The 24,136-nt window shown below is 42.9% G+C and overlaps 1 long non-coding RNA gene across 1 annotated transcript; it reads left to right on the top strand.

Annotated features, from left to right (window-relative positions):
* The first annotated feature begins 3 nt into the window (after positions 1-3).
* LOC116975878 lies at positions 4-22,503 on the top strand. The gene is made up of 3 exons (XR_004412800.1): positions 4-93; positions 15,717-15,807; positions 22,369-22,503. It is a non-coding gene; the product is annotated as an uncharacterized LOC116975878 (long non-coding RNA).
* Positions 22,504-24,136: the final 1,633 nt, after the last annotated feature.

The following is a 24,136-nucleotide window of genomic DNA, read 5'->3' as shown; positions in this document are numbered from 1 at the left end:
GCTGACAGATCCTTTCCCAACCGGGAGACTCCATCGCATCCCTGGAGGGGGTACAGAAGTTTTCTCAAATTCCTATTGCAAGCTAATTGGACCGTGAGTAATTGTAACTAATATTACACATGATACATATATACTGGTGTACCTTCATGAATGCTCTGATGTTATTAGAATTCTTTACAAGAAATGTCATGTGGCATATCTAAAACAAGTAGATCAGCCATGATCACATTGAATGGCTCGAAGGGCCGAATCGACTACTGCACTTATTGCCTTTTTTTTTTTTAAACTAGATAGAACTAAAGAGATAGATGAAGTAAGAAATAAAAGAAAAAGAAGAAAAACAAAAACAAAAACAAAAAAAAAGAAAAAAAGGAAAAAGATAGTTAAAGAAGAATGGAAAAATTTATTAAAATAAAAAAGACTTCATTCGAGATATATTCGTACATTTCAGAGTATAGTATTTCATCCATTCTTTAGCCCGCGTGCTAGTCAGGTTCCTGTGCTGAACCATTCTGACCCTTTAAATAATCAATAAAAGGAGACCATGTTCCAACGAATAATTCCTGTTTGTCCAACAGGGAAAATCTGATTCTTTCCACGTTTAAGGTCTCCGGATTTTAACCATTTAAACCTAAAAACTATATCACCCAAATTCCACCAAATACATCAACTTTGCAACCAGAGGGGAGATACTCAGACCACATCACTTTCATGCTCACCCCCCTCATACAAACCAGTACTTAAGCGGACAGAAGCAATACATAGACAGATCAGAGTATGGCCAGCAGGATCTACTACAGCACGACAAGACTGTTTTCAAACCACAGATTGAGACATATTCAGGGAAGCAGCCACATATGGCACCCACACTAACATTGGAGAATATGCCGACCCTGTGACCAGCTACATCAATAAATGCACAGAGGACGTCACCAATCGAGCCAGCCAGAAGCCATGCATGACGGCGGAGCTGTTAGAATGATGAATACCTCCAGCAGGTTCAAAATGCTGCCGCTCGCCTTTTGACCGGAACTCGAAAGAGGGAGCACATTACGCCAATTTTGGCCTCCCTTCACTGGCTCCCAGTGCATTTTCGAGTTCATTTTAAAATTATTTTATTTGTTTTCAAATCGTTGAATGGGCTCGCCCCGCCTTACCTCTCTGAGCTGCTCCACCTATATGCTCCTGCCTGGTGCCTCAGGTCAGCTGATCAGCTGCTCCTTGAGGTACCAAGGTCTAAGCGGAAGCTCAGAGGGGATAGAGCCTTTTCTGTTGCTGCTCCGGCACTCTGGAACACCTTGCCGTTGCACATCAGACAGGCCCCCTCACTGTCCATCTTCAAATCCTCCCTAAAAACTCATTTTTATTCTCTGGCTTTCGACACTGGCTGAGACATTGCTCCTGTTCTTAGTGCTTTTAATGTCTTTTAATTTTTACTGTTTTTAGTGCTTCGTTTTACGGTTTTTAATGGTTTGTAATAACTTTTTGTCCATGAGTTCTCATGTACAGCACTTTGTGGCAACTGCGGTTGTTTAAAGCGCTTTATAAATAAAGTTTATTATTATTATTATTATACCCTGCTGCCCCCAACGCACACACATGTGCTGATCTGGCACCGCACCTCAGCCCCGTGAGGAACGACATTTCGTTCAAATAATAATCATTGTTATTATTATTGAAGTGGAGAATTGGAGTAAGTTCAAAAAGTTCTCCATGTTGTTTATGATAAAGTGAATACTCCTAGTCTTTATCCAGCGTAGAACATTATAACATTTATGTAATTTAATTTAACTCAATTTAGTAGCAGGCAAGGCTGTGAGACCAACCCTGCCGCGGAGGCTCAGAAGGAAAGGGCGACGTCAGACAGGGCAATATTGGTAGGTAACTCTCTAGTTAGGGGTGCAGATAGGTGATTTTACTTCGGAGTCACGTGAGTGACTACGTGAAGAACCCGCTTACGACGCATGCGTGTCATTACGCTACACGCATTCGAACTCGTCATTGCTGGAGGAAGGATGTTCCTCCCAAACGGCAGGGGTTGAACCTGCAACAGTAAGGTGAGGGAACGTCGTTTCTTTTACTTACCTTTTTTCTTTCTACAGAAGGCTGATGAGATCTGGCTGGGGAGAGTCTGCAGAACTGCAGGCAGCCAGCAACGGCCGGGGCACTGCTTTCTCCCTTAAAACGGGAGCCGGAGCCGACTTCAGCTCCAGGAGCACGCCGACAGCGGTGGAGCATGTCTGGAGCAGTCATTTCCGACGACTCGGACTACAGCCCCACGGACCTATACATGGGTCCGAGGCGCTGGAAGGAGCGAGAAAGCTGGCGGGGGAGAACCTGCAAAATTGCGGGCAGCCGGCAGCAACAGCAGCAGCAGCAAACGGCACGCTGATCTCCCGTAATGGGAACAGCTGTGCCCGATTTCGCTCCCGACTTCGCTCCCGCGCCGGCCCCGGCCGGTCGGGAGAGGAGCAGCCGCGAGCGACCAGTGCCCGTGTGCATGGGGGTCGGTTTGAGCGGCTGGAGGAGATGGCAAGCAGCCGCGAGCGACCAGTGCCCGTGAGCACCGGGGTCGGTTGGAGCGGCTGCAGCATGACCAGCAGCCGTGACGGCCGGTGCCCGTGAGCACCGAGGTCGGTTGTAGCGGCTGCAGCATGCAGGATAAAGCAGCCGGGAGCGGCCAGTGCCCGAGAGCATTGGAGCCGGTTGGACCGGCTGCAGGAGAAATTAAGCAGCCGCGAGCGACCAGTGCCCGTGAGCACCGGGGTCGGTTGGAGCGGCTGCAGCATGCAGGATAAAGCAGCCGGGAGCGGCCAGTGCCCGAGAGCATTGGAGCCGGTTGGACCGGCTGCAGGAGCAGTACCCCTTGTGGGGCTGCAGAGTGGAAATACTCCAAAGTGGCAAAGCCACAGTGGGCAACTAATAAGCCCCACAGCAGTACTCCTTGTGGGGCGGCACAGAGTTTCTCACTCATCAGAGGGGAACACCGAGACTCAATCCTGGGCTGACTGCAGAAGCAGCTTCAGGAGCAGCAGTGACGGCCATTGCCCGTGAGCATTGGAGCCAGATGGAGTGGCTGCAGGAACTGCAGCAGGAGCAGTCTCAGGAGTAACGGCTTCAGAAGCAGCCGCAATGGCCAGTGATCTTGTGCATTGGAGCCGGTTGGGTGCCCGAGAGCATCGGGACCAGCTGGAGCAGCTGTTGGAGCATGTAAGTGGCAGCTCCATGAGATGGAGGCTAGTCACAGAAAGGCAGCTAGTAAGTCCTACAACGGTACCTCTTGTAGGGCTGCACAGTGTTCTCCCTTCTCAGAGGGGAGTATAGGGGGTCAAGTTTGGGCTCCACTTGAACAGGGGAGCAGAACATACCCCTAGTACACTTAGGGTGCGGAAAACCTATGGGAAAACACTTACCATCAGGGAACTGCAAAACTTGAATGTTCCCAGTATCAACCTAAACATGGTAGGGCACGGAATTGAAACGAAAGAATGTTCTAAGTCCTAACAGATGAAAACCTGGAACCTCCCAACCTCCAATATTAAAATTTGGAGGCATCTTATCTTAACAGGGAAAGATCTTCACATCGAGGGAACTGGGACACATTAAGGAACGTCTTAAAAACTACTTCCTGAGAAATGTGCTACCTTCATCAGACACCGGCACCTCAACGACCACGGAGGATGCCAAAATAGTAACTAACCTACTAATAGGAACCAGGGAGATTGGTAGTGGATAACAGATCTATCTGTATGCATAGAATTATTCTACCGACACTTAAAATTCAGAGGTACAGGGGCATACCTTAGAATTCTTCATTCCATTATCCTCCAGTTCAGCATGTACCGAACTGAATGTTCATGCTTACAGGGAAAGAAACAACTAAAGCGCATACTGAACTACAGTGCCCATATATTATAGGACTTATGGAGGACATCCACACGAATCACAGGGATTTGTGTCCTAAATATCCTTCTCATAATTTAGAGGTGGTTGCCACTTCATCTTAGATTGACTAATTTGAATACTTCGTACTTTATATTCATTACAAATGGGAACCTTTGGTGCAACTAAGGGATTGATCCTAGGGTACTACATGGCAAGCATGGTATTAAAATACGCTTGCTATATAGGACTCATTGAAGGTGCCCACAGATGTATTTAACACAACAGATCGTCTGCGGTCCACTGTTAACACTTTCTTACGGCAAAGTCAGTTCAGCCTTTTGGGATGTTGATTTTTATGATGATGTCATATAACATGGCAGTACTTTGCCGTAAGAAAGGGTACAGCCTTTATGGAGGCTTCCAGGGAACTAAACCAGTCATCAGACTGGTAGTAGAATAATTGGCATTAGGGGCTGTGTGACAGCCACATGATATCGGACCTTTACATAATCATAGTACAGAGCGCTACACGTGTCACTCAAGAAATTATGTGGGGGTCATTCTGACAGACTTATGAAACAACCAAACACAGTTACCCGTCTATGGAACCACATACTGATGGGCCTTGGATTGGGATGCTACTAATTCCATCTCCAGCTGTGGGGGAGATGGAATGCTCAGGAGGCATCACTACTAACGTTGGGCATATATACCTGGGGAAGTGAGAGCTAGTCATGGCTTTAAGTCAAATTGTTTTGGGTTATAACACCAGTATGTTAATCTACAAATTGACAACACCACCAGAGTAGCATATGTCAACCATATGGGTAGAAACATATCGACACCACTTGACTATCTGGCCAACACTATTTGTGAATTGAATTGAATTGAATCCTTCTTGTCAATCAGACCTTTCGGTCTGAACGAGATGTTGTTGCCTGCAGCCATACATGTAATACTAGCAGCACACAATGGACACGGGCTGGCATCCGCCGCGGTGAGTTCACCGGGTACCTCCACACTGTGATGCAGGCAATAGTCTTAGAGTCACTGTCTCTATTAATCTGGATTAATAGCGTATCCAGATAGAGATTGGATATCAGCATCCAACTACCAGGGAAACTGAATTTAGTGGCAGACAACAGGTCACGCTAAGTCCAAAAACTCTGTATGGATGTTGGATAAAATATGTATTGCTGGAACAGCTGGTATGGAACACCAGATAACGACCTATTCACATCCATGCTCTTACCAGTTATCAAATTATGTTCTTGGGAGCCAGAACCTGGGGCAGTGGTTCAGATGTATCTTCGCTGATTGGGGGATCATTTATGCATCCCTCCCTTTGCCTCATCAGTCGGTTATTTAGGAAGAAACTATAGACTTCACGTCTCGAATCTTGATATACCTGATTGCCCTACGCAACCGGGGTACTGGTGATATCAACATGGGTCAGAACCATACATCACCACCCATCATAGACCTAACTTACTGGGTCTTCCCGCAACAAGGGGAGTTACCCGTCACTATTATATATTAACCTATTTATTTAGAGTTGAAAGCACCTCTTCTACACCTGGGACCGACGGACCGAATGCGGAATTATTTCAGCGGGTCACAGACTGTCCACCTAAACATCAGTACTTGGTATCATCTAGTAATGGGAAGTACTGTCACAACAATAATCATCACCCACAGATCTATGAACATCCCGTCTGTTCTGGAATTCCTGGCAAGCCTCCATTACGATGAGAGGCTCAGTCATAGTGCCATCAACTGCGCCAGAGATGCTCTGTCAATATACCTGTCGAAGGTACAGAGCGGCATTCTGTTGGGACAAACCCTGGTAAACAAACTCATGAGGGGCATTTTTAAAATTAATCCCCAAGAACCAGGTACTCCCAAATATGGGATGTGAGCATTGTACTGACCATGTTAAGAAACTGGTCTCCAGCTACAGCTCTGTTCCTACGGAAACTGACTATGAAAACAGTCATGCTGATGGTCCTGGTCACGCCACAAGGGTCCAGTCACCACAGAAAACAAGGTTGGACAACATGATTATTTCATCTGGAAATTAAGGTTTACATCAGTGTAATAGTCATACAGAACAGACAGGGGTCAGCAGGCCTAAAAAACAGAATTCAGGGCCTACCCTACAGATGGTCGTCTCTGTATTATAACACACTTACTATCATACTTGAAGTATACTAAGATCATCAGAGGGGAGGAATGTCACTTTAATCAGCTACTAACAGCCATTTAAAACAGTGACAGTCCAGACCATCTCTGGATGGCTAAAACAAGTCCTAAATAGGCTGGAGTGGGAACTAGCATTTCAAATCTCACTCCACCAGGGCTGCAGCTACATTAGCAGCTATGAAGTTGGACGTACCAATGGACCAAATCCTCAAGACAGCAGGATGGCCAACGGAGGAATTTTCCAACAACTTTATAACAAACCAGTCATTGAACCTGAAACATTTACAGAAACGAATTTAAGTTCTGTAATATAATAGACCCATAAATAGGGGCAATAATTGGTGTTCATAATTTTACTGTTGGATTTCAATATCGTATTGATGTCTAATGTTGTTAACTCTACTCTCCCCAAAAATCAAGGCAGATGTGATGCATGGACTCGTTCCACGGCATGAAATCACAGAGCTTTAAAATCTTCACGTAGTCACTCACGTGACTCCGAAGTAAAATAGTAAGATTAAACGAGAACTTACCAGTTTGAAGTTTGATCCTTATTTTATGAGGAGGAACGTTGAGGACTACGTGCCCTCCGCTCCCACCCTTGATCATAGTCTGAACTGGTATCTGTTGTCTAATCTTACTATGTTTAGTCATTATAGTTATCTGTGATTCCACACCGCTGCTTTGAAGAATGACACGCATGCGTCGTAAGCGGGTTCTTCACGTAGTCCTCAACGTTCCTCCTCATAAAATAAGGATCAAACTTCAAACTGGTAAGTTCTCGTTTAATCTTACTATTATGTGGCAGCAGTTGAGACTCTAGGATGGTGTGCTGCCTCCCTGGTGCCGGGGTGCAGGATATCTCGGTGCAGCTGCATGACATCCTCAATGGGGAGGGGGAGCAGCCGGAAGTCATCGTGCATGTTGGCACAAATGATATTGGTAAGGGAAGGAGGTTCAGCAACGAGTATAGGGAGTTAGGTAAAAAGCCGACAATTAGGACCTCCAGGGTAGCGATCTGTGGATTGCTTCCAGTGCCACGTGCCAGTGAGAGTAAGAACGGGAAGATAAGGGAGATGAATGTGTGGCTGAGGAGTTGGTGCAGGAGGCAGGGATTCAGATTTCTAGACTATTGGAATCACTTCTGGGCAGGGATGACCTGTACAAGGGAGATGAGTTGGACCTTAACTGAAGGGGTACCTATATCCTGGCAGGCATGTTTGCTAATGCTACACTGGTGGGTTTAAACTACATTAGCGGGGGGGGGGGGGGGGGGGGGGGTCTGTAGGGTGATGAGAGAAAGTATAGAGGACAGTACAGACAGGAGAAAGGTAGAGAGTGAGGAAGGAATAATGTTGGTTTAAATTGCACTTATTTTAATCCAAGGGCTCTGACAAGTAAGGCAGGTGACCTTCGCGTGTGAATAGGTATGTGCAACTGGGACATTGTAGCCATTATGTAAACCTGGTTAAGAGATTGACAGGACTGGCAGCAGGGTACAGATGCTTCAGAAGAGACAGGGGTGAGGGTAAAAGAGGAGGCGGTTTTAAGGAGGATATCATGGCAGTGGTCAGAGGTGACATTATGGAAGGTGAGGCTAGATAGGAGATAGCTCTGGCAGAAAACATCAAAGATAATTCCAAGAGATTTTACATTAAGAGAAAAAAGGTAACTAGAGAGTGTGACCCTTCAGGAATCAAATCGGTCAACTATGTGTGGAGCCATATGAGATGGGCAAGGTCCTCAATGAGTATTTCTCCTGTTTTTACTGTGGAGGAGGACTGTTTTACAGGAGGACTGAGAAACTTGGGGCAGTCAGTGGAAGTGTCTTGATGAGAGCAGAGCTGTAGATGTCGTATATATGGTCTTCAGCAAAGCATTCAACAAAGTTCCACATGCTCTGGAAGATTGGCTCACATGGGATTCAAGGAGAGATAGTTGAATGGATAGAAAATTGGCTTAATGGAAGGAAGAATAGGGTAATAGTGAAAGGTTGCTTGTGCAGGAAGTAACTGCAGATACAGGTTTAAACCAAAGATAGACGCAAAAAGGTGGAGTAACTCAGCACGTCACACAGCATCTCTGGAGAAACTCAGCGGGTTCAACAGCATCTCTGGAGAAAAAGAATAGGTGACGTTTTGGTCGAGACCCTTCTTCAGCTTGAACAAGGGTCTCAATCTGAAACGTCACCTATTCCTTTTCCCCAGAGATGCTGTTTGACCCGCTGAGTTACACCAGTTTTTTGTGTCTATCTATGGAAGGTTGCTTCTTGGACTGGAGGCCTGTGTCCTATGGTGTGCCTCAGGGTTTGGTGCTGGGCCCATTACAGTTTGTCATCTATATCAATGATTTGGATGAGAACATATATGGCAAGATTAGCAAATTAGCAGATGATACCAAAGTGGGTGGTATTTTAGATAGTGAAGATGGATGTAATAAATTACATCAATGATGGTCGATGCAGATCTCTTTTCATAGAAAATCTAACTATTTAAAAACACAAATAATGGAAAAATAAGGTATTTCAACTACCTTTTTTATGATGCAGACAGGTTACATCTTTTTTACTTCTTTTTTGCACCCTCGCTGTTTACCTTTAAAATGCATTTTAAAACATACCTTTTAAATTAAGCTCATTAATCTACTCTGAAGGTCATTCACCAATTATGGGCACTAAATAAATGCAAATATTTGTTGTATTTGAGGTCATAAGAAAACATGTGCTATATTCTTTGGCATCCATTCCCAACTGGTAGGATTTCCTATAATTATTGTCAATACCTCGATTGAAACTAACCTTACAGGTACAACAGGCAGTGAAGCTTTTAAAAAAAATTTTAATCAAAAAATGTATTCAAGTGTTATAATATAATATAATGTAAAATAATATTTACAGTACAATAAAACAAATCCGATCCCTCCACCATAATACATGACAAACAAATATACAAAATAAAATACTATACAGCTATGTTACAATCCTTGTCCAGGAGAGTGGTCTTGGAAATCCTCCAGGGTGCCCGTGGACAGCGCATAGTCCCTCTCTAACACCACCCGGGCGCGGATGTAACCCCGGGCAGAGGGGGTGAAGAAAGCTAATGGCATGTTGGCCTTCATAACGAGAGGAGTTGAGTATAGGAGCAAAGAGGTCCTTCTGCAATTGTACAGGGCCTTGGTGAGACCACACCTGGAGTATTGTGTGCAGTTTTGGTCTCCTAATTTGAGGAAGGACATTCTTGCTATTGAGGGAGTGCAGCGTATGTTCATGAGGTTAATTCCCAGGATGGCGGGGCTGTCATATGATGAAAGAATGGAGCAACTGGACTTGTATTCACTGGAATTTAGAAGGATGAGAGGTGATCTTATAGAAACATAAAATTATTAAGGGATTGGACACGCTAGATGCAGGAAACATGTTCCTGATGTTGGGAGAGTGTAGAACCAGGGGCCACAGTTTACGAATAAGGGATACGCCATTTAGAACTGAGATGAGGAAAAACTTTTTCACATAGAGAGTTGTGAATTTGTGGAATTCTCTGCCTCAGAAGGCAGTGGAGGCCGATTCTCTGGACGCATTTGAAAAAGAGTTAGAGCTCTTAGGGCTAGCGGAATCAAGGGGATATGGGGAGAAGGCAGGAATGGGGTACTGATTGTGGATGATCAGCCATGATCACATTGAATGGCGGTGCTGGCTCGAAGATCGAAATGGCCTACTCCTGCACCTATTGTCTATGTATTTATGTATCTATGAATTGGCTATTTTGATTTATTCATATTTTACAGAAATTGAATACAGCTGTCTTAAATCTTTTAAGGGGATAGTTAAAAGTCAGCCGCATTGGCGATGAAACACATATAGATCACAAAATGAGAACAGGATCCCTCCCGAAAAAGATTGATATGGTAGTTGAACTTTCCTAGAACATGTTATTTCTTACTCATACTAACTTTTTGATCTCATCACTTTATATGAATTTGGATTCAATTTCACAAAAATGGCAGTGGGATTAGCCAGGTTTCTAGATTGGTCCAGTCACAAAATTATCACACCTCAACTTGCTCACCCTTTTGCTTCCTTCTCATGCAAGAAAGCCAATAAAGACATCCAGGTATTCAGCATAAAGGAAAAATAACATTGGTAGGAAATGGAATGTTTTGAGTAGGAAAGAACTTGAATAGCAATTTGAGCAAAACTGCAATCTGTATAATTAATAGACGCGAGGTGGTCGTATGCAACAGCTGAATGTACATTCGGCATAATAGCGAGGTATTACAGTGTCAGTGGGGTCGCTGTGAGTCAATTGCCCTGCCAGTAGCGTGTTCGTTATGTCAACCTTTTTTTGGTGTATCTAAATGTTAGTTTAGGTGTCTCTTGTGTGGGGGGTGGTTGGGGAAATGGGGAAATGGCTTTTGGTTGCCTCCTCGACGGGGTGGATTGGACGGCCTTTCCTGGAGTCGGGCACGGAGTTTCAGCAGCGGGCGCAGCATGGAATTTTCCATCGTGGAGCAGGCGAACCCTTGCCGGGGGTTGCCAGAGAGGAGTGCTCCTATCGCTGGCCTGGCGACTTTGGCATTATGGGGCTGTGGTCTGTGGAGCTTCTAGCCGGGGGCGTGGCGTGGACTTACCATCCGGAGTCTGGGATCCCTTCCTGGGCTCCGACCGCCGGCCTATAACATCCTGAAACCGCGATCTCCGGTAGGAAAGTGCCGCTTCGGGCACTCCAAGCCGTGGAGTGTGTTTCACCGTCTCGACGTCGGAGGTTTGATCATCCCGACGAGAGGGCCTGTACATCGGGTCGTCCGTAGCGGCGACTATGGAGGGTTTATGGCCCCGACCACAGATGAACAAAGGAGGACTGACTGAACTTTGTTGCCTTCCACCACAGTGAAGAATGCTGTGGTGGATGTTTGTGTTAAATTCTATTGTGTATTCTTTTTAAGTCTATCGCTGCTGGCAAATTCATTTCACTGCACCTTCGGGTGTATGTGACGAATAAAATTGACTTTCACTTTGTTCCTTTGTAGTTAGCATTAAGAAACGTGATACAGACAAGGTCTATATTTATTGTCGTCATTTTTGCTTTCTAGACTGTTTTCTTGAATTCTGGGCAGTGAAGATGCAGCCATGGAATTCATGCTCCATGATCTTGATTACATGCTCATTACCCTTGTTCTTCAACATGGTGGACAAATTTAGTCAAATAAGCCATTGCAGATTATTTTTGTGCACCAGGCAAATAATGAGTTAGATCGAAACAAGGCACTGCAAATGCTGGTCAATACCAAAGATAGGCACAATTGCTGGTGTAATTCAGCAGGTCAGGCAGCATCTCTGGAGAAAATGGATGGGTGACGTTTCAGGTCAGGACCCTACTTCAGTGAGTTAATATTCAAGGTATTGAATTCTGCATTTTCCCACTGCTCCCTCTCATCCCAAATGGATATGCAAGAATTACAATTTGGTTAGACATTGGTAGAAGAGCAAAAGGTGGGATAGCAAAAACTATCATGATAAAAAAACAAACCTTTGATTTCACGCTTGCAGCCATCAGGTTGAGAACCAAGATTGAAATTAATTCAAGGAATTGCTTAGTCTATTAATAGCCAGTTTCAAAGTTAGCACAGGTTTTTGCTTCCCATGAGCAGCTTGCACAGTAATTCAACTATTGAGGTTTTAAATCAACATTTTCTTGGGACAGGAATTTGATGTGTATTCACAGTGAAACACTTTTAGAAGCTGTCAGAAAGCCCTTGTGCAATTAAGGAAGTATATCACTGACTATACATACCTTTGCAAAAAAATTATACTTTTCCTGTAAAGCACTGTTAACACTGAGTCATAGAACTTCATAATAAGTACTTTAATAAGAATAAATACAGAGACCAACAAGAGGTACTGTAAGCTCAAAGTCATAGCTCAAACTGAAAGTATGATTGGTTACATTCCACAGGATGGCATGGTGGAAACCCGATATGGATTAGGGATCGGGTCCTAAATAGCAAAACCAGATATGGATCAAATAAGCAATAGTGATTGATTTACATCCTCCCTCTTAGGCTTTTGCCCATGGGTATACAAAGCATGCAAAGACATATAAGGATATAAAGTTAACTATTAAGGTAAACAACAATGCGATTGAAATGAAGATCGTCACTGGTGCGAAATGTAATGATTTGTCTCACGAGGAATTTATCCACGTTCGGAATTCAGAGCAATTAAAAACTTGCTCCTTTACTCTCGTGGCCTATTTAGGGGATGAATCATACAGGCTGGAGTTTTATGTCGTGGGCATCAAGATCGTGCCTCTTTTGGGCTGTGCGATGCGGGACCGGGTCAAAGCCGAACTGGACAGAATGGAAACATTGGGATTTATCACACCTGTATCAGAACCCACAGATTGGGTGTCCTCGATGGTGGCTGCTACAAAGTAGAATAAACAGGAGATTCGCAGTGTATTAATCCGAGGGACCTAAACAATGCACTCAAAAGGCCCCAGCACCCCATGCGTACCGTGGAGGAAGTAACTGCCCACTTGGGTAAGGCAGCAGTATTCTGTGTTAGATGCCAAGAGTTCCTTCTGGCAAATCCCCCTGGATCATGCTTCATTCCTGCTTACCACCTTTAACACTGCTTTTGGTCGCTACTGATTCTTGTGGATGCCGTTCGGTAGCAGTTCGGCCAGAGAAGTGTTTCAGCGTTCTATGGAGCAACTCTTTGATAGATTCCCTGGTGCAATCATCGTAGCCGACATTATTGTTACCGGCAAAGACATGGAACAGAATGATGCTAATTTAACGAAAGTGCTTGAGCGTGCCAGGTAAAATGAACTTGAAACTTAATCCCCACAAGTGTGTTTTGTGTTAACCAGGTGAGCTACGTGGGCATGTTTTCACAAGTGGCGGTCTCAAGGCAGACCCTTCCAGGACTGCAGCTATCAGCAAGATGTCAGAGCCAACAGATGTCACCAGTCTCCAGAGATTTCTCGGGAAGTTCACCCCTAATTTCAGCAAGCTCTCGGCTTCCCTAAGGCAGCTTACTCACAAAGACACTGCGTGGACGTGGCACGAACAACATGCTTTTGACACTCAAACAACAGATGTCGTGCGCCCTAACCTGGTTTATTTCAATGTCAATCAGCCTGTACTTTGACCTGCGACGCATCCCAGTACAGCCTCAGCGTTGCGTGCCTGCAGGATGGCAAGCCTGTTGCCTACGCTTCTTGAACGATGACGGCAACAGAGACGAGGTATGCTCAGATCATGAAGGAATTACTGGCGGTGGTCTTTGCATGTGTCAAATTCAACGATTACATCTTTGGTAAGGCTGTAACCATAGAGACTGACCACCAGCCTTTGGTCACCATTTTAAACAAGCCTATACATGCTGCTCCAGCGAGGCGGCGAAGAATGATGCTGCAGCTCCAGAAGTACGACATCACTCTCATTTACAAACGGAGTAAGCATATGTATCTGGCTGACACTTTATCTCGCGCTCCCAGGAGGAAGAATACCCAGCACGCAATTGAAATGAACAATTTTGACGTTATGTCGGCTTTATTCTTACTTCCTGTCTGGAAACTCAGGTGGCTCGCACGGCAGAGGATGCCACGCTGCAGATACTCACCTCAGTCATCAATCACGGATGGCCCAGCAAGCAGCATTTGTTTCCGCCTCCTGTTCAGCCTTACTTTCCTGTCTGAGATGAACTTACCATTGAAAACGGAGTCATCATGAAGGGCCACAAGGCAGTGATCCCGGCTTCACTCCAACAGGAGTACTTGGACGCCACACACAGAGGACACCCTGGTTCCGAAGCAACCGTACAACACATGAAGAGCATGTTTTTCTGGCCTGCTATTTCGGATTACATACGCCAGAGGGTGCAGTCTTGCACTGTGTGCAACAGCATGACGCCGCATCAACAGAAAGAACCTCTTTTACAGCACCCGGTTCCTGACCTGTCGTGGTCCACTGTGGCCACCGACATTTTTGACTGGCGCGGCAATCAATACTTGGTCCTGGTAGACTCCTACTTCGGGTGATTCGAGACCAACTTGCTCCGCACAACCTCTTCTGCGGCTGTCAAGAAACTTGCAAGACACTTCTCAGGCCATGGGGCTCCTCGCTCCCTCCTGTCCGATAATGGTGGACAATTCACGAGCCAGCGTTTTAAGGACTTTGCGAAAGAATGGGACTTTAAGTACATCACTAGTAGTCCGGAGTATCCCGTCGAATGGACTGGTTGAGCGGGCTGTCTGCAGTGCTAAGGCGGTCATGGAGAAGTCCAGTAGAGCCGTGTCTAACGTATTTTTAGATCTTCTCAATCTCCACAATATTCCATGCGATCCCACTTCTGACACCATGTGTAAAGTACTGTTAACATTGAGTCATAAAACTTCATAATAAGTACTTTAATAAGAATACATGAGACCATAACAACAGGTACTGTAGTCTCAAAGTCGTAGCTCAAACTGAAAGTATGATTGCTTACATTCCACAGGATGGCATGGTGGAAACCCGACATATTAGGGATCGGGTCCGAAATAGCAAAACCAGACATGGATCAAATCAGCAATAGTGATTGATCTTTTCAGTACTGTGTGAACATCGCATTAGTATGTCAACAGATTTAACCATGCTGGCTAATGTGACAGTTCTTGTTATATCACAGCATTTGTTGGATTGCAGCAAGAACTCAGATATGCCTCATCATCCCGTTTACTGCAATTATGATAAAGAATTTCAATGAATAAAAGGAGTACCCAGGGTGTCACTGCACTCTGTGGTCCAGCAGATTATCAAGATCAATGAAGGTACACAAAATTGCTGGAGGAACTCAGCGGGTGCAGCAGCATCTATGGAGCGAAGGAAATAGGCGACGTTTCGGGCCGAAACCCTTCTTCAGAAGGGTCTGAAGAAGGGTTTCGGCCCGAAACGTCGCCTATTTCCTTCGCTCCATAGATGCTGCTGCACCCGCTGAGTTCCTCCAGCAATTTTGTGTACCTTCGATATTCCAGCATCTGCAGTTCCCTTTTGAACATCAAGATCAATTAGGTCACATAGGTTTTTCTGGAGTGAAGATTGTTATCTTTTCTCCTTTGCACCTCTTGCTTTGTCACTTACCCCACCCATCTGCCGATCATTGTGCCCATTCCCATCACCAGTCACTTTCAGCTTTCTTCCTCCTAGTAAAATCAGTGTAAAGAAGTGTCCTGACCCAAAGTGTTCTGTTCAATCCCTCCACATATGTCGTCAGATGTGCTGAGTTTCTTTCCTGCAGTTTTTTTTCTGATTCAGTTTCTTTTGTTTCCGCTGAGAACTATCCAGTTGAGCTATCCAGTTCCTTATTTCCAAAAACCTATTTTCTTTCAAAGTAATACGACATGGCCTGTGCTCTTATGATGGCAAGCATGTGGCAGACTACAATTCTCCAGTACTGAGTTGCCTATTATTTGTGTGGATATTTATGGGATAAGCCAGTTATTAGCCATATTGTCAGTCATGCATCTGGTTTGAATTGATGGCTCCATTGCCACAAACAGGTACTGCAGACGTAGCTGATCCGCTGCGAATGATCACACACCAGCTGATGTTGCAATATGACAGGAATTATATATTGTGCCTTCCAGGATTTGTAGATACTGTCAATTATATTACATACCGATGGGAAGTCTGCAATCCTGAACAAGCCCTCCTGCAAGAGGTATCCCTCTGAAGAAGGTAAGTATTACCAACTTCTTTTTGGGCAGGCTACCAATATATGAAAATTCCTGGCTATTATCACCTTGAGTTATGGAAAATATGGTTTAAGTTACAGTTGGAGTCGCAGCTGCTGGCAAATTTAAATGAAGACACCGAGTTAAGTACAGACTACCTCACCACTTTCAAGTGCAAGAAATGCTTCCTGTTCTATTATCTTTAGTTCGCCCATTCATTCTCATTTTCATTGAACAATCTCATGGTAATGCTGAATTTCAAGTGGAATGCTTATTAATATATTAAGTTTTGGTAGCAATTGATTTATGCAGAAACTTTGATGTTGATTGAAAGTCCTTCATCATCTGCCACATCATATCCTGTAAACGTGAGAAACTTTAAAAACTGGAAAGCATCAATGTTTGAACAATCATACCAATTACTTGTAGAAATGAACAGGAAAATAATTTAAAAGCAGTTGACAACCTCTTTTAAAAATCCCTAATGAAGATATTTTCCCTGATGCAGAATGTTATTTAGCTGTGTGACATCCAGTGATGCTCGATGAATCATTGAGCTTCAAAATGGCAATGTTCATGCCAAATTAGTGTGATGTCACAATATGCATACTTTCAGTAATTATGTACCGCATGCATGTTAACACCCTTATCAATTTGGCAAAGAACATGACTCATGCGAAAAATATGCATGCAAAAATTAAATGATACTTTGGAACAGCAACAGTATCTAATCTCTCAAAAGATGTAAACCACAACACTGAATTTTGCACCTGAATAAATTAATGAATGAATGACAGAGTAAATCATTGATACCACATATAGATGGTTGACAAAAATCCTGGAGAAACTCAGCGGGTGAGGCAGCATCTACGGAGCAAAGGAATTCCTATGGAGAGCCTATTCCTTCGCTCCATAGATGCTGCCTCACCCGCTGAGTTTCGCCAGCATTTTTGTCTACCTTTGATTTCTCCAGCATCTGCAGTTCTTTCTTAAACATAAAGGTGGTTACTGGTTTCTCTCAATGGCTGGTAATGGGTTTCTGGATGTTTTTATTTGTATAAAACTTCAAAATGTCACAGAAATTGTAACATTGATAAAGATAATTAGCTGGTTAAAACACAAAGGTACATGGAAACCTACAAATTGCTGACCCACTTTTGAGACAAAATTCTGCACATCACCTTGATTAGCAAGTTCCTTTATATTGAACATGGTACTGCAGATGTATAATAAATTAAAAATATTTCAGATAATCCACCTACAACGAAATTTACCAGTGATTCGATTGGATAATCACTTTGAACTGCCTGACTGTTTACACAAAGTCATAACTACGGACCTCAAAATAATCATCCTGGTAGCTCTGTTTAAGAAGCAACTGCAGATGCTGGAAAAGTCGAAGGTAGACAAAAATGCTGGGATAAACTCAGCGGGTGAGGCAGCATTATGGAGCGAAGGAATAGATGACTTTCGGGTCAAGACCCTTCTTCAGACTGATGTGGGGGTGGGGGGCGGGAAGAAGAAAGGAAGAGGCGGAGACAGTGGGCTGAGGGAGTGCTGGGAAGGGGAAAGACGGAGAAAGCAAGGAGAAGTCAATGTTCATGCCACTGGGGTGTAAACTGCCCAAGCAAAATATGAGTTTCTGCTCCTCCAATTTACGGTGGGACTCACTCTGGCCATGGAGGAGATTGTAGTGCTGAGCCACCGGGAGATCAGGTTGGTTATTGCGAACTGAGCGGAGGTGTTGGGCGAAGCGATCGCCAAGCCTACGCTTGGTCTCACCGATGTAGAGCAGTTAACACCTAGAGCAGCGGATGCAGTAGATGAGTTTGGTGGAGTTGCAGGTGAACCTCTGCCTCACCTGGAAAGACTGCTAAGGTCCTTGGATGGGACCTGGTAGTTCTTGAACTATGACACAAAATGCTGGAGTAATTTGTGACAGGCAGCATCTCTGGATAGATGGAATGGGTGATGTTTGGGGTCGAGATCATTCTTCACATTGAGAGTCAGCGGAGTGGGAGACAGATATAAGGAAGGGTAAGGTGCGAAAACGAGGCATCAATAGAGATGCAGCTTATGAAAATGTAGAATAGATAATTGTCAGCTAGGAGAAGGTGACAACAAAGCAGAGATAAAATGTAATCGGGGCAATCAGACTGGTCGGAGAACTGGGAAGGGGGAGGGATAGAGAAGGAAAGCAAGTGTTACTTGAAGTTAGAGAAGTCAATAAGCTGCCCAAGTGAAATACGAGGTGCTGTTCCTCCAATTTTGCTGGGCCTCACTGATAATGTAGGAGGCCCAGGACAGAAAGGTTGGTGTGGGAATGGGAGAGGGAGTAATGGGCCTGTCCCACTTAGGCGACTGCAGGAGACTATGACGTCGCCACATGTTCACGGGTGGTTGCCGGGTAGTCACCTTCATGGTCATGAGGAGTTCCACATTCTGGGAACTAGTCGCGGCCTCATTATGCTCGCTGCGTATTTTTCAACATGTTGCAAAATTAGCGGTGACCAGAACGAAGCCGCCATGGAGAGTAGCGAGAATTCTCGTGCCGTAGGTGGGTCGCCAGGAGGTCCTATTGGGTTGCCAGGAGGTCGAAGGTTGTCGTAGGTTCTCATAGGTTGTAGCCGGTGTTGACCGGTGAATTTCATTGGCTCATTGGGGGGAAAAAACGTAAGCAGCAGTTTTCAGAACCAAGGATAACTAATGTCCGCCGAGCTTCACAGCCGTGTATCTCTGGCTTCTTAAAAGTTGTCTCCACTCCTTCTTCGCCCTCTTTTAAAGCACTTACGTGACCCTTCCCGTACTGTGCTTTCACCGTCCTAATTACAGAGCCAAACCTTCCTGTTCCTCACGGTGTGTCTGTATCACATTGGCTTTGCACCGTGTGAATTTCACTCAGACAGCGCTCCCCCTGCTTGCCCTGTCCCCTGCCTGCATAATGGGCTGGTGTAGGAAGCGATGTGTGTTTGTGTGTTCCACTCTTGACAGTCGCCATTCCAGTCGCCTGAAAAATCGCCCGTGAGACAGACCCATTAAAATGCTAAGCAACTGGCAGATCAGGTAGGTTTAGGAGGACTGAGCAGAGATGTCTAGCAAAACGATCGCCAAGCCTGGCTTGGTCTTGCCAATATATACAGCGCCCTCCATAATGTTTGCCTCTGTACTCCACAATTTGCGATTTGTAATAGAAAAAGATCACATGTGGTTAAAGTGCACATTGTCAGATGTTAATAAAGGCCATTTTTATACATTTTGGTTTCACCATGTAGAAATTACAGCAGTGTTTATACAGTCCCCCCTCCCCCCCCCCCCCCCCCCCCATTTCAGGGCACCATGTTTGGAGGAGTATTTATAGGAGTCCACACCTGGAACAGCGGGTACAGTTGATGAGGTTGGAGGAGGTGCAAGTGAACCTCTGCCTCACCTGAAAAGACTGTTGGAGTCCTTGGACGGAGTCGAGGGAGGAGGTATAGGGACAGGTTGCAGGGGAAAATACCTGGGGAGGGGGTGTTTTGGGAGGGAATGGACGAGTTAACCAGAGAGTTGCAGAGGGAACGGTCTCTGCGGAATGGAGTGGAGATGGGAAGATGTGGCAAATAGTGAGATTCCATTGGGAGGTGGAGAAAATGTCTGTATGCAAAGGCTGATGGGGTGAAAGGTGAGCACTAGGGGGACTCTGTCCCAGTTGCAACTGGTGAGAGGGGGAGTAAGAGCAGAGCTGCGGGATATCGAGGAGCTATCTCGATATCCCGCAGCTCCGATCTTCGTGTCTCCTTTCTGCCTGGGCCTCCTCCATTGTTAGTGAGGCCCAGTGCAAATTGGATGAACAGCACCTCATATTTCGCTTGGGCAGCTAACACCCCAGCGGTATATTGACTTCTCTCAACTTCAAGTAACCTTCTCCAACCAGTCTGACTGTCCCCGATTACATTTAATCTCTGTTTGCTTTGTGGTCATGTTAATGATTGCGTTGTCACTAACAATGATCTATTCTACATTTTCCTTGATCTGCATCTTTTGATATCTCGTTTTCACATCTTATCCTTCCATATTTCTGTGTCGCCTTCTCCCGATTTTCAATCTGAAGAAGAATCTTGACCCGAAATGTCACACATTCCTTCTATCCAGAGATGCTGCCTGTCCCGCTGAGTTATTCCAGCATTTTGTGTCTTTCTTTGGTGTAAACCTGCATCTGCAGTTCCTTCCTATACAGCTCTTGAACTTTGTTGTCTATTCTTTCAGGTTTTCACGATTTACAATAATTAGGAAAGGCCAGTTACTTTTAAATTGTTTTACAGAGAAAGGAGATACGAAGCAGATCCACCTGATACTCATCATTTTATTAGCAAAAACAGAGTTTAGATTTAAGTTGATGTCACAGTGAGGTCTTGTAGGATTCCATACAGAGAACAGTTGCTTTCTTGTTTGATTTGACCCTACATGGAATGTCAATCCAGTGCAGTACCATCTCTAAACATTTAGATGTCTAAATTAGGCAGAATAGAAATATGTTAATTGATTAATAAAATGTATCATCTGCTCTTGGACCTATGCTCTTGTATTAGTGTTTTATTATTTGTGTGAATCATCCCAGGTACATTGTAAGGCAAATAGCAATATTTGCTTTGGTACTTGCCAATTCTTACATGAAAACTGTATCACTGAGCTTGTTGGATGCCAGTCAGTCACAATAGAAAAGTTTGTAGTTATTTTTCTGATGCAATTTCTCACCTAAGAGTTTAAATATCAAATATCACTCCAGGATCTGACCACAATGAAACTTGATATGTTACAGAGGATCTTTTATATGTGTAAAATGGTTGTTAAATTCACCCAAATAAATCAATGAATCTTAAATGTAATTGTATGTGTTGCACTTTGAAATACAACATAATAAGGCACTATACAAGTTAATCATGCACTCAAGCCTCGATGATGTGCTGGTAATTTAAAACGATGGAAAGATTTATTAGTATCTTGAATAGTTGCAATACCAAAACATTAATTCTTATATGTGTATGATGGACATAATGTGATTTGAAACTACACACTTTCAATCACTCCTATTACTTGATAACACAGTTTTAAAAGAGTTAGGAAAGTATTTTTAATTTTTTGTTCTACAAAACTGTACACAAATAAACCCAATTTATGAATGCTTTAGATGCTTTTTCAGATTAAAATTTAATCTGGACATCAAAACTGCAATGGCACTCTCCCAGTACCTTTAATCTATTACATAAGCATGCTACAAGATAATTTTTTTAAACTGACATTGTTATCTATAAATGGATTCTTTAAATGGAATTTTAAGCAAGTAGTGTAAACAAAATGATGACATACATAAATACTGTTAAATTCAAATCATCTGCTAGATAGACATTTCAACATACTCTCACAGTGTACATTTTGTACAAAAGTAACTTGTTAAAAATACTAAACACTAAACATTTGAAAAAAGTAATATCAGTGCGTGGAGGTCTGTCAACTGATTTCAGGATGCAAAAAAGAATCTCCTGACTGTTAATTCAATGAAGTACAATGGTCAAAATATATGAACAGATTACTTTTTCATTAAAATCTAATTAAAATAACAAATATTAAATCGCTACAACCTTTGCAAACATTTTCTTGTTGCAGCTCACAATTCAGCCAGCATGTAAATATTCAATTTATACATGGTTATTTTTCTGGCAATGTGCTCAAAATGTTGTGGAATAACATTTTCCAAAGCTTTAGAAATGATAAAAAAAAGTTATGAAAAATAAAAAAAGGCCAGCCACTTTCCTATAAACAAAATTGCAATGTACCAGGTGCTATTAGCAGAAATTCGGCACGATGCAAATGCATTCATTTCCCATATGATCTTATTGTTAACTTAAAAGGACTACTGTTACAAAGGACAACATTTGCACATTCATATCAATAAGAATGTAAACATACAGCATTTCAATTCAGTCAGAGGCCTATTACATTGTAGGGTTTGCATTACATGACACAAATAAATGTCATGGAACTATAAACTATTATGGGGCCATCATATTGATGATGGTATGTGATAACTGAAAATAGTCAGTGCAAAATATCATAAAACTAATTTACTTGCATATCTGATTTATGCAGGTTCAGTATGGCCTTACGATATAATGGCAGCCTTGTAAATTCTTAAACTGACACAGAATGTTTTAAAGCTTTAATGTTAAATTAAAACTGAAACAAAATGCTGTGACGTAGTTAAACGCTAGATGAAGACTTTGAAATATTGTTCATGAAACTTTGACCCCATTCAATTTCTTATGTTTTAATGATTTCCAGTGAAAAATCTATGAAATGTCACAAAAAAATCAACTTTTACTGAAATACTTTTGTTACAAAATCAGAGTCCAATTATGCTCCCTGAGTCAATAGTAAATATCTTATTACAGGTCAATCAAAGGGAGGTCCTTGAGTAAGATTCATCATGTAATGCTTTAGTAACATTTCTTTATGCAGAGTCTTGGTGCTTCAGAATTATAGCTTTCAAAATGAGAGTTTGAAGGACACTTTTCTTTCTGTTTTGCAGGTCAGAGGAAAGAAGATGAAAAAATTTATAAAGACTTTAGATAATGGATAACACAAGAAATTATGTTAAATGTATATATGTGATTGATCATGCGTGAAAAAGGTTACCAGCAGATGGAAAAATGATTAGCAAAGGGTAAATACTCTGTGATAATGCTTAAACATTTCTTGCTACATGCTATTGCCTGACGTTTATTAGATGGGTGACATTACAGGATAAACTTTATCTTTGGGCAGAAATCAAAGCGGGAGTGTTGAAGAGGCCAACAAACTGTCCAACTTCTAACTTCTGGGCCTCGTTCTTATCATCTGATACTGTCTTCCATCTTATTGCACACGGCAGACCTAAGTCAAAAGTAGTGCAAGGGGTTAGGGACAGGATAGTGGGAGAACTGGCTAGTTCATGAATGGCTGAAGGAAACCTGTAAAAGGAAGCCCAATATATTCTTGTGGGGCAAAAACTATTGTGGCTCTACAAGTGATCTTAAAGATTAATACCAAAAGTAAAAGTCACTTACCCGAGCCTCAAATGATCAGGAAACTTGCAGTAACCAATGTCTGCTGTTGGGTTGGAGCGTGCAGGATTTTACTGATGCCCAACATTAAAATGAATTTGCTATTTAACTTGCATTCTAGCTCCTCAGGATAGAATTTCCATGATATAATACAAGTAAGTAAAATGATGGAAAAGGGGAGCAAACATATAGGGGAAACGGCAGGAACCCAATAGATCTGCACAGCTCTTATCAGTGGGAAGGGAATGACAGGTGAGAATAAAGTCATAAATCTCTTGGCATTTCTTGCAAATGATGTTATTTATAAAGGGCAATTGCATTTATAAACACTATTTGATTAAAAATGATACTTGATGTTATATATTAAAAAAATATGTTTTGCATGCCTTGCAAGATCAACACTGATAAGGAAAATTAAATCTACACAATAGCAACACAATCATTATGCAAAATAATTGTTCATAGATTGACATGAACACAGAGCTTTGAAAGATGCCAAGCATGAAATAGATTTAGGGACACGGACTTCCCAACAGTTAAAATCAAGTGTAATTCAGAAGAAAATATTTTCCTTTATAATACTTTAAAATGATTTATTGAACATTTTCATTATAGAGAATTTCAAAAATAAACATAACTTAAAAGTGTTAAAGATATATCATGAAAGATTGGATTTAATTAGCTGTTATCATAAGCAGTAAGGTTTTGCATAGATGAAATATAAACGTTGCTTAAATATTTTTTTGTATTAAGTAATACCTGTAGTTCCCTGCCCAGGCATGCAGAATGAAAAATGAATTAATATTGCTTCGCTCAATAAGAGTTTATAAAAAGCCAATTTAATAGAATAAACATGCATAGTTTTAGATCTATTAAGCCAGCCACAGCAGAATGCATCTGCAATAAAGAGCACTACAGTGATGTTAGCTTGTAAACTGGTAATCCTCCCATTCACACTCTGGGCAGGAAACTCACCACTACATCCCACATCACCAGATGATGGGCATTTACACCTAGGAGCTCTGTTGCTCCCCAGTTTTGCCTTGTGCACTTCTGAGTTCTTGCACAGATCCCATATCTGCAGAAAATAATCAAAGCAATTCACATTGATCAGTTACCCGTCTAATATCTTACAATATGTGATTTTTTAAATGTAAACAGTATTTTTTACAGTAAATGAAGTATGAAGCAGTTTGCTAAAACCAGTGGCAAACATACATTAGCTCTCAAACAGACCAGAAGTGAAACTCATTC

This window comes from Amblyraja radiata, chromosome 8 (genome assembly GCF_010909765.2).
Source record: "Amblyraja radiata isolate CabotCenter1 chromosome 8, sAmbRad1.1.pri, whole genome shotgun sequence".
NCBI classification, from domain to species: Eukaryota; Metazoa; Chordata; class Chondrichthyes; order Rajiformes; family Rajidae; genus Amblyraja; species Amblyraja radiata.
The sequence above is the reverse complement of the archived record's forward strand: the minus strand, read 5'-3'. Positions and strand labels throughout refer to the sequence as shown.